General features: G+C 47.3%; 1 long non-coding RNA gene across 1 annotated transcript; it reads left to right on the top strand.

The window, feature by feature from the left end:
- The first annotated feature begins 490 nt into the window (after positions 1–490).
- LOC116092534 lies at positions 491–1,838 on the top strand. The gene is made up of 2 exons (XR_004119299.1): positions 491–606; positions 698–1,838. It is a non-coding gene; the product is annotated as an uncharacterized LOC116092534 (long non-coding RNA).
- Positions 1,839–10,491: the final 8,653 nt, after the last annotated feature.

Here is a 10,491-nt window from a genome sequence, read left to right as displayed (position 1 = left end):
GGCAACCTGGGCATCAGCCCTTACTTATCTTAGGCCATATGGTACTGCTGTAACAGAATATCTAAAGCTGATTAGTTTACATTGAAGACAAATTTATTTCTCACAATCTGGGAGGCCTAAGTCCAAGACCAAGGGGCTAGAATCTGGTGAGGATCTTCTGTTTCATCTAGCAGTGGACAGTAGGAGGAGTGCAAGGAGCGGGGGCCAAAGGTTGGAAGCAAAGCCCAGAACTTTTGGCACTGGTGTTAATCTAGCGCTTGTTGTGCCCAGGATATCTCCTCCTGTTGCATTCAGATTAACTTTCCAACACAAAGATTTGAGGGGACACGATCAAATTGTAGCCCCATAGGATGATGTTTATCTACCAGCATCCTGTATCAGTCTGTACCAGTCACAGCCCCACCTGTGTAACTCACAAAGCGTTATACATCAACCCGTTTCCCTTTTATTTTCTGTGTTCTCTTTAAGTGTATGCTGCTGTGCTCATTCCCCTCCTGGGTCCTGGATGAAACCTTAGGAGCCATGTGCTTAGGCAATAAATAACCAGCAATAAATGGCTTGCTGGGCAAGTGATTGCAAGGTGAGGAAGTGTCAGCTAAACTGTTGGTGAGTCCTGCCTGGAGGGAGTAGGCGATGGCTTCTTTGCTCTTTGGTCTGTATCTTTGAGTCCTTCACCTTGCCATCCTCTGTTTCTTAGCACTGCAAAGGCTGGGACTGGAAGGACATCCTGTTTGGTGAGGCTCGGGACGATGGACTACCTCTCTCAGCCGTTGTCTACTTGAGGCACTGATGGAGTCATGGCAGGCTCACCATCCTCTGAAACTGCATGCCTCTGGACATGCTGTTGGTCCCACAACACAAAGGAAGGTGGGCTCCTTCAGAAAAATCAACCCTTCTAAGATCTGCCTGTGAGGCCTCCTGGGTCCTCACATCTAGCTTAACCTTCTGTAGGTGTCTCACCATTTTGAGAGGTTATCCGGAGAGTCCTGCTACCACACCCCACCCTAGTTTTTCTCCATCACTAGGGAACAGTCTCTGTAGCAAGCCAGCACAGATGAGACTTGACCCAAGTCATTCTCATCCCTGTCTCCACATCTAGATTAGGGATATTGAATGGTAGCAATCCCCTAAATGTCCCCAACTTCTTCCATGAAGCCACCCTTGTCTGCCCCTGGTCTTCCCTTCTGCCTTAGAGCTTAAAAAGATGACTCCCTCTAAAGCCCACCAAAACAGACTGGGGAGTGTCCTGGGATCTGGGGCTGAGAGAAGATTGATCCTCCATCCCAAGGTCACCACCGACCTTGGCGTGAATCTGAATGTCATATGGCCTCAGTGAAGCTCAGACCCAAACGTAACTCCCAGTTCACCGCTGGTGAGGTGAAAGCAGGATCTAAATGAAGGAGCGAAACTTGACTTCCTGGAGGATGTTCCCATAATGCACAGCAGAGGGCTCTGGTCACAAATATAAAGGCTCCAGTTTCCCTGGACTGAAGGCTCTGGGCCCACGCCCGTCAGCTCAGCATTCCCTCTCCCCTTTTCATTAATCTATTATACAACAGCTCACAATGCTGAGAGACCATTCCAGAGACTTACTTGTGTCACTACACGGGTAATTAAATTGTGTAGATTTACATTTTAATTACATACTGCTTTGTTTCTGCTTCCTTTTTTTTTTTTCCTGAGGGATAATACATGTATCCCCAGGAGTCAATTACACCCTCAATGGGGTGAAATCTGGTACTTCTGTTCCACCCCCTGCAAAATCTTACCTATCATATACGTTTGTGCACCTCAAGAAGACCACAATGAATACATAAATAAATGCATATACACCACAAGCAAATAAGTGTACAGCATATTTGTGATACTATAACCCCACAGAAAAGGGACCAATTAAGAGGAAACTACCTTGAAAGGCTCACTTGAGCAGCTATCATTCTAAAAATAAAGGTTTAGAAACATTGGATGAAAGAGGGAGAGTAGATTAGGAAATGATAATGTTGGAACTGGAGAGATGGTTCAGCAGTTAAGAACACTGACTGCTCTTCCAAAGGTCCTGAGTTCAATTCCCAGCAACCACATGGTGGCTCACAACCATTTGTAATGGGATCTGGTGCCCTCTTCTGGTGTGTCTGAAGACAGCGACAGTGTACTCATATACATAATATAAATAATTTTTAAAAAATGATAATGCCAATGCAGCATGCCAGAACTTAGGAATTTTTAAATCAATTCCTCTAAAATTTGGGGTGTGGCACGCGTCTGCCCAGCCTCAGCAATCAATGCCTGACTAGAGATCCACTTGTTGCTCAGTATGGGCCCACACCCCAAAATGGAAACTTCACCGATCCACTCTGTCCCCAAGTATCCTCTGGCTCAGTCAGCATCCCCACCCTCCTCCTTCCTACCTCACCCACAGGTGGCTGCGGAGCCCCAAGGTGCTAGATCAGGTCTCACTTTGTATTGAGTACATGGATGTGCAACTCATTGTTGCTTGTTCTTTCTCGTCTGGCCTTCTTCATTCAGCGGCTGCAGGAATGGTGTAAGCCGGCACAGCTGCTGCCTGAGCTGGCAGCAAACCTTGGCATTGTTCGCTGTATATTTGCTGGGCAGGCATGTAGCATGCATTAGCTGTGGGGCCCCAGAGACTTCCCCACCAATTTCAAAGGCAAGTCAGGTTGTGTGTGGCCAGGTTGGAATCCCCACCAGCAACCCTGAAGGGGCGGTGTATTAGGATGGGGAGAGGAGCTAAGCCAAACTGCAATGGAGATCCCAGGGAATTAGAGATGCCAGGGTTGTGAGCATCTGCCAAGGAAAGCTACAGGTGGCAAGCTGAGTCAGCCCAGGATGGGGAGAGAACTACCGCTGGAAAGATGTATGGCAGACTTTTCAAGAGGTTAAAAGGCGTCATTCCAACATGTGGCCAACCGTTCAGAGGCCTGCATCCCAGTAGTGTGACCCTTCCACACCTGAGACCATACGGTCCTGCTCTCTGCTTCCTGTCTGTGGGTCAAGATGTGAGCTCTCGGGTCTTCTTGTCTCTATGCCTTTATCTCGCCATCGTGAACTCCAACCCTGGGAAAGTAAATGCTTTCTTTTGTAAGTCACCTTGGTCTTGGTGTTTTAATCACAACAATAAAAAAGAAACGTGGACAGCTGGAACTCTTCGGAAAGGACCGAGTAGGTTTCCCCACTGCGAGCTGAGCATGAGCCTTTGCGGGGCAGGTTTGGACGGACTAATTTGGATCTGGAATGTCGTGCAAAGGAAGGGTTAGCTGACTGCGTCTTCTACGTCCTGCCACCTTGTGTCTGGAGAGTCCTTTGTGTTCAGAGACAGCAGATTCCAAAGCTCAGGGTGGCCAAATACCAGGGGAAAGAAAAGGCTGCCATGCTTGAGGGGCGGGGGCAGAGAAGAAAAAAAAATCTGCAGCAGGCGCAGGCTGCAACAGAAAGGCCTCAAAGCCAGGGCCCTGTGGTGTGGTAGAGAGCAAGGTTTATGGCAAGTCTCCTGGGAAAAATAACTTGGATTCCAGGTGTATTTGTTGCCTTTCTTATTGCTGTTACAAAACACCTGGTAAAAGCAATTTAAAGGAAAGAACAGTTTATTATGGGTTGCAATCCCTCATGGGAGCAAAGGCAGACTCAGGATGGAGCTCAGTTTGAGGGTGTAGGCCATCGTGGTAGTGAAGGCAGGGTTAAGGTGAGTCTCCCCTCCTCATATTTTTCTGGAAGCATCCTCATAGACACGGTGGGAGGTGAGTTTCCATAGTGACTTTAAATGGAGCCAGGTTGACAATGAAACTTAACCATCACACTGGGATGTTCTTGGATAAAGGCCATGTTGTCCACAGCAGAGAAGCATACACTGTTCAGCAGATAGCTCCTGGGTGCTACTGGGCCCGGTGGGCACGAGCTGCCGGGCAGGAAGAACTGCTCCATGGTAAGGCAGATTTCATCATATTAGCTAAATCATATGGTAAGAAGCAAGCCAGGACAGAAGTGGGACATCGAGGGTTAAGCGGAACAGAACCAAGGGGCACAAATGAGCTATATGAATGAGTCTCTACACCCCACTCCCTCCACCCACAGCCTCTGTTCCAGCCCACACTCACAGTGGTCAAGAAGATGGATCCCTGACGGAGGGAGGAATGAGTCTGGGCTGGATCATCTGTCTATTTAGGAAAAAATGGCATAATTGGCCATCTTGAGATGGACATAGTAGCCAGAGCAGGTGGGTCACGCCACCGGATAGGCTACTAAGTCAAGGACAAGTGCAGAGAGAGAAAGAAGCTGGAAGATGTAAGACTGCCTGGGCACCCACTCCCTTTTACACTTCCCCTCCTAGAGTCTTGTGCATGGGGAGACAGAATCGCTCACACGCTGAAACCGCTGCCGACTGGACTCGGTCACACAGGATTCTGCATGATGGGAAATTCTTAACCACTGCGCATGACCAAACTTTGTTTCCAGCCCTATTCAGTGGACTTTGGGCTTAATGGGATTCCCCTGTTTGAGGAGAGTATCAAAATGTATTCGACTTACTTTATGCTTCTGTCTTAAGTAGATTCATAATTGTTTTACTCTGTTCTTGCATCTTTTCATTGGTGTGTGTGTGTGTATGTGTATGTGTGTGTGTGTGTGTGTGTGTGTGTGTGTGTGTGTGTGCATTTAAATTTTTGCTATGACAAGGTCTCTCACTCTGTAGGCCAGGCTGGCCTTGAACTCACAGAGATCTGCCTGGCTCTGCCTCCGGAGTCTAAGTCTAAAGCTGTACGCCATCACACCTGGCCCACATCTTCTTGTAGACCGTTATGTTCTATGATTTCTCTGTTGTTTTCTTTCTTTCTTTTTTAAGATTTTATGTGTTTATTTTATATATATGTTGAGTACACTGTAGGTGTCTTCAGACACACCAGAAGAGCGCATCAGATCCCATTACAGATGGTTGTCAGCCAACATGTGGTTGCTGGGATTTGAACTCAGGACCTCTTGGAAAAGCAGTCAGTGCTCTTAACTGCTGAGCCATCTCTCTATCCCATCTTTCTTCTGGGTTTTTGAAATGCACAGACCATTATCATGGCCTGTAAGTGAGGGAACCCATCAGTACATCTCTTTCTCCACCTTAAGGTGGCTCATTTATAATTTAGTTACATCCCATTTCCCCAAACTCAAAGAGACCTCAGAACCATTATTTTGTATCTCTCTCCGCTTCTTCCCCCAGTGGGCTAGCACCAGTCAGCGCCTCCCCTTCTCCGAGCTTCTCTCTACAGTCCTCTCTCAGAAGATTATAGATGTTTCTTATATAACTTGAAACATTTACTTATTTACTTATTTGGGTAGGGAGGTAGATGTGCAATGGCAGCTGCATGGAGGTCAGAGGACAACTGTCATGGGACAGTTCCTTTCACTTTGTGGGTCCTGGGGACCAGACTCAGTCATCAGGTTTGGTGGCAAGCGCTGTTACCCACTGAGCCTTCTCAATGGCCCAAAGTCTGCAAAGCTTGTACCAAATGCTTCCACATGATGCATAGAGCCCCAGTGTCTGCCTCACTACTGCTGCCTGCACACCAGTCCTTTCCCTTCCTGGACACTGGTGGGTTCTCCTACACATGTGTAGTGTTCGTCATTTGGGATGGACAAAGGTAAAAAGTGGGCATTATTCCTTCTAAGCTCTGTTTGAAATGTAGTTGGCTTCTCAAGTCTGCAGGCCAAGTCTTCACTGAAAAGAATTTCAGGGGAAATGTCTTCCAGTGTTCGTTTAATCATTGCAGATCTTCTGTTTGTTTCATGAATAGTAATATGGTCACTGTTGTGTAACTCCACTGTAATTATTTTGCTGCCTGTACCATGAATTAGAGCCCTTCCCATTTCCCCTCACGGTCTCCATCCGTTTGACGTTTTCATCTGTGTTTGCTTATTTTCTACTTTTGGTTCCAGGTCAGATTTCAACATCCACCAGCCTTCCCTTTGACCCATTACTTGAAATTCTTAGTCTGCAAATGAGGACGAGACACACATCTACTTCTTGTGTGTGCACAGGCGTGAACGCCCAAGCACCAGCATGTGTGTACACGGTCTGCAGAACCTTCATATTGTGATGACATTGTTTTCAATCACTGCTTTCTCTGTCTCCATAGGTGGGTAGCTGCTGTTCTCTATGATATCCAGGCTCTTTCTACAGCAGGCCTGCCTAGAGGTTCCTCTATCTTCCTCGTTGGCTTCTTCAGGGCCCACAGAAAGCTGTTGAGATCTGCAGTGGGGGCATCTTGAGTAACAGATGGTCCATCTGTTTGGGCTTCAACCCCCTGGTCCCCCATGCTGCAAAGGGCAGCTCTTTCCCAGGGACTGCAGGCCCACACACTAGTTTACTTCTCATACTCCGTGAAGGCTCGAGCAGTGAGCACAAAGCAGACATACCTGGGCAGATGCAGCATCTCCCTGGAGGTGGGAGGCGGGGGTGGGGGGGCTTTGAGTCAAGTGCTCCCAGATTCCATTGCTTTTCTTCTCACTACCACACCCCTGCATCCCACACTTCTAGTCTGTGAGCTCTCACAGAGGCTCTGAGGAAAAGGTGGCTACCTGAGGGATGGACTGGGTTTCATGTCTACCCCAACTCCTGAAGCAGCTCAGCGCACACAAGGCTCAACATCTGTTTTTTTCCTTAAGATTTATTTACTGAAGGAGGGACTTGAGAGATGGCTTGGTGGTTAAGAGCTCTGGCCACTCTTCCAGAGGACCTGAATTTGATTTCCAGCAACTACTTGGTAGAGATCTGATGTCTTCTCTTGGCCTCCTTGGGGACAAGGCTCACATATGGTGTCCAGATATACATACAAGCAAAACACCAATGTACATAAAATAAAATAATTTAACAGAAATGGATTTATTTATTTTATTTGCATGAATGTTTGCCTGTCTACCTACATGCTTGCATGAGCACTTGTACCTTATGGATATGGTGAACAAGGCCAGAAGAGGATGCTGGATCCCCTTGAACAAACGTTATGAGCAGTGGTGGACCACCTTGTGGATGCTAGGGACTGAATCCAGAGTCCTCTGGAGCCAGTTCTTCTAACTGGCGAGCCATCAGTGCAGTTCTTGGTAGCTGGTTTTGAATGGAAGGATAACTACGGTAGGGATCTGTTCAAGCAACCATCCCCCAGGATTGTAAAACAGGATTCCACTATATTCCAAAAGGCAGAACCCCTCCAGAACCCTCAAGACTGTTCCCTAGACCCCAGGGCAGTAAGACCAGAGCTGACCAAGCAGAGAAGAATCAAACGGCAAAGACAAAGACCTCATGGCTAGTAGTGCCCCTGTGGCCTCAAATATCCAAAACTCACTGGCATAGTTATCCATGCAGTCAAGGGAAATCAAAGTCAAAATTAGAAATTACTTCTGATGAATAACAACGAGAGCATATTATTAAAAAAAAAAAAAAAAAAAAAAAAAAAAGCTTGTGAGGTGTGACCAAGCCTGAATTCTAACATTTAAAAACTGAATTAGGAAAACAAAAATGATTAAAACGAGCAAAGAGGTCTCAGGTAAGGCAGCTATTAAAAAGAGAGACAGCTTTAGTTTTCACTTTCAAATTTTGTGAAATGTCAAATCCCCAGAGAATGCAGGAGGACGCAGTAAACGCCTACATATGAACCGTTCACGTTGGCCACACATTAAGCTCTTGCACACTTACTTTGTGTTTAGGTCTCTTTCTTGCACGCGCGTGTGCACACACACCTTGTTTTCTTGCACACACATGCATGCATATTGTTTCCTGAGCTATTTGGAAATAAGTTACCCATGTTACGACATTTCCCACTCGAGCATGCCTGCCCCAAGACTAAGGACTTCTTATCATCATAACTGGCTTCTCTAGAGGAGACCTGGAAATGGAGATAAACTTGCAGGAAGCTCATTAGGAGGATTTGGGATCAGAACCCGTGAAATGGGAAGGGCGGTTTGGGAAGAGGGGAGAGGTGGGCTATGACAGAGAAAAGCAGAGCTGCTTCTGTTAGCAGCTTCGACATTGTCTCCAGTGGAAGTAAAGGGAGATGAGGCTGTGCATCTTCGTGACAACCAGGAGCCAGGCACGGTGTAACCCCCTATACTGCAATAAATAAAGGCTAAAAAGAAAGGAAGGAAGGAGAGAGAGAATAAAAGAGTGAGGAAAAGAAGGATGAGAATGAGAAGAAGGGGGAGGGAGAGAGAGAGAGAGAGAGAGAGAGAGAGGAGAGGATTTTATATATGTGAGTACATTGTCTAAGACACACCAGAAGAGGGCATTGGATCCCATTACAGATGGTTTTAGGCTACCATGTAGTTGCTGGGAATTGAACTCAGGTCCTCTGGAAGAGCAGTCAGTGCTCTTGACCACGGAGCCATCTCTCCAGCCCCCAGGAAGTTTCTTTAAAATCAGTGTCCCTGTGCGCCATCCTCATACAAATGCCCACAGGAGACAGAGGGCTTCCTGATCAGAAAGGAAATATCACAGGCTTGAGAAACTCCGTTGGCCAGGCATAGTAGTACACATTTAAGTCCTAGCACTCTGAAGGCAGAGACAGGCAGATCTCTGTGAGTTTGAGGTCAGCCTGGTCTACACAGCAAGCTCCAGGCCAGTCAAGGATACATAGTGAGACCCATCTCAAAACCAGCCAACCAACCAACCAACCAACCAACCAACCAACCAGCCAACCAGCAAACAAAACATAAAGCCTCCATCAGAGAGTGAAAGTCAGTTCATTCTTGAACATACCTTAGTCTACATGTTGCTCCAGCCTGCAGGTGCCCTGAGCCCAGCTTCTGGTCACAGTCAGCCTCTCCTCACACTGCTCTGTCCCAGACCAGAGCCTCTGAGGCCCTGTACACACGCATGCATGCATAGACACACTTATAGACACGCACACATGTGTACCTGAACACACATACGGATGTTGTGGGAAGCCTACCAGAAAGGACCACTCAGACACGGTTTATAGCCAAGTTGAAAGTCTTTATTGCAGCCTCCTGAGACCACACTCAGGTACTCGGTTCCCAAGTGTAATGCTAAGTGTTTAGAGTGAGGGTTTTTTGGGTTTTTTTTGGTTTTGTTTTTGTTTTGTTTTGTTTTGTTTTTTGGTTTTTGGTTTGTTTGGTTTTTTTTTTTGGTTTTTCGAGACAGGGTTTCTCTGTGTAGCCCTGGCTGTCCTGGAACTCACTCTGTAGACCAGGCTGGCCTCGAACTCAGAGATCCACCTGCCTCTGCCTCCCAAGTGCTGGGATTAAAGGCGTGCGCCACCACCGCCCCACAGTGAGGTTTTTTTTGTTTTTTTGTTTTTTGTTTTTTTTTTTTTAAGTCAAACGATACATCCTGTTCTCTTGCTGGGGAGCTCCAGGGAGAGGCTTTGCACAAGCAGGCAGTTCAACAGAAGCTAAGGTGGTAAGTCAGCGAGTGGTAAGTCAGTGAGGGGTTTCTTGACCTTAAGTTCCTAGAATAGAGTTGGGTCACTTTCCACAGAATTCTTCATCAAGGAGAACAGAGTCTAGTTGAGCCTAAAATGACCTCAGCAAGAATACAAGATGGAAGAACCTCTGCTCTACCTTGGCCTGTCAGACACACATGTGTATACATATATACATGGACAGATGTACATACATATGAGTGCACATATACAAATACACATATATAAACACATATGCAGATAAATGTACATACATACGCAAACATATGCACATCCATATACAGGCACATATACACATCCACACACACTTGAGTAATGAGTATGTACAACATCTCCAAACACAGTCTCCTGGCAGGATGGCAGTGGCCTCTGTATGGTTTAGTTGAGGCTTCGAGACAGCGTCTTTGGGAGTAGGATGCATCCTCCAGCATGGGGCAGAGCCTGTGCTCTGGTGTCTTAGGAACAAGGACCAGGTGTAGGATTAGTCACGTCCAGGAGGCCTTTCATGCTGCAGGACTAACAGGCTAAGGAAGGAAGGGTCACATCAGCTAGGATAAGCCACCCTGCAGGGTGAGGAGCTCAGGAAGCTACTGAAGCATAGGTACCCAGGGCACTCCTGGGACGTCTTTTGCTGGGTTGAGGGATGACAGAAGAAGGCCAGAGGATAAGGTCTGGACCACCCATGTTGACAGGATGTCAGACTGGGTGATGGAGGAGAAAAGATGATTTTGAAATGCTGCCCTGGCCCCAGTTATAGCAGCGGACACTGCAGGTTTGATCACTGGCCTTCAGAATGTGGAGGAAGTGGGCTAGTGTGATGGCTCAGTGGGTACAAGGGCAGGCTGCACACCCATAAGGGTCTGAGCTGGAATTCCCCGTCAAAAGCTGCCTGGCTGTGTGCACCAGAGCTGAGGGGGCGGAGACAGGAGGATCCTGGTCGGGGGAGAGGGGAGTGATTGCCACGGACCAGGATTTCTCGCGGGGTTCCTTATTCCGCGGGACGATGGATTCTGGCCAGGTGGGCACGGGATTCGGCTTTGACAAACAGACTACA

Source organism: Mastomys coucha, unplaced genomic scaffold (genome assembly GCF_008632895.1).
Source record: "Mastomys coucha isolate ucsf_1 unplaced genomic scaffold, UCSF_Mcou_1 pScaffold15, whole genome shotgun sequence".
NCBI lineage: Eukaryota > Metazoa > Chordata > Mammalia > Rodentia > Muridae > Mastomys > Mastomys coucha.
This window is presented reverse-complemented; position numbering and strand designations above follow the sequence as displayed.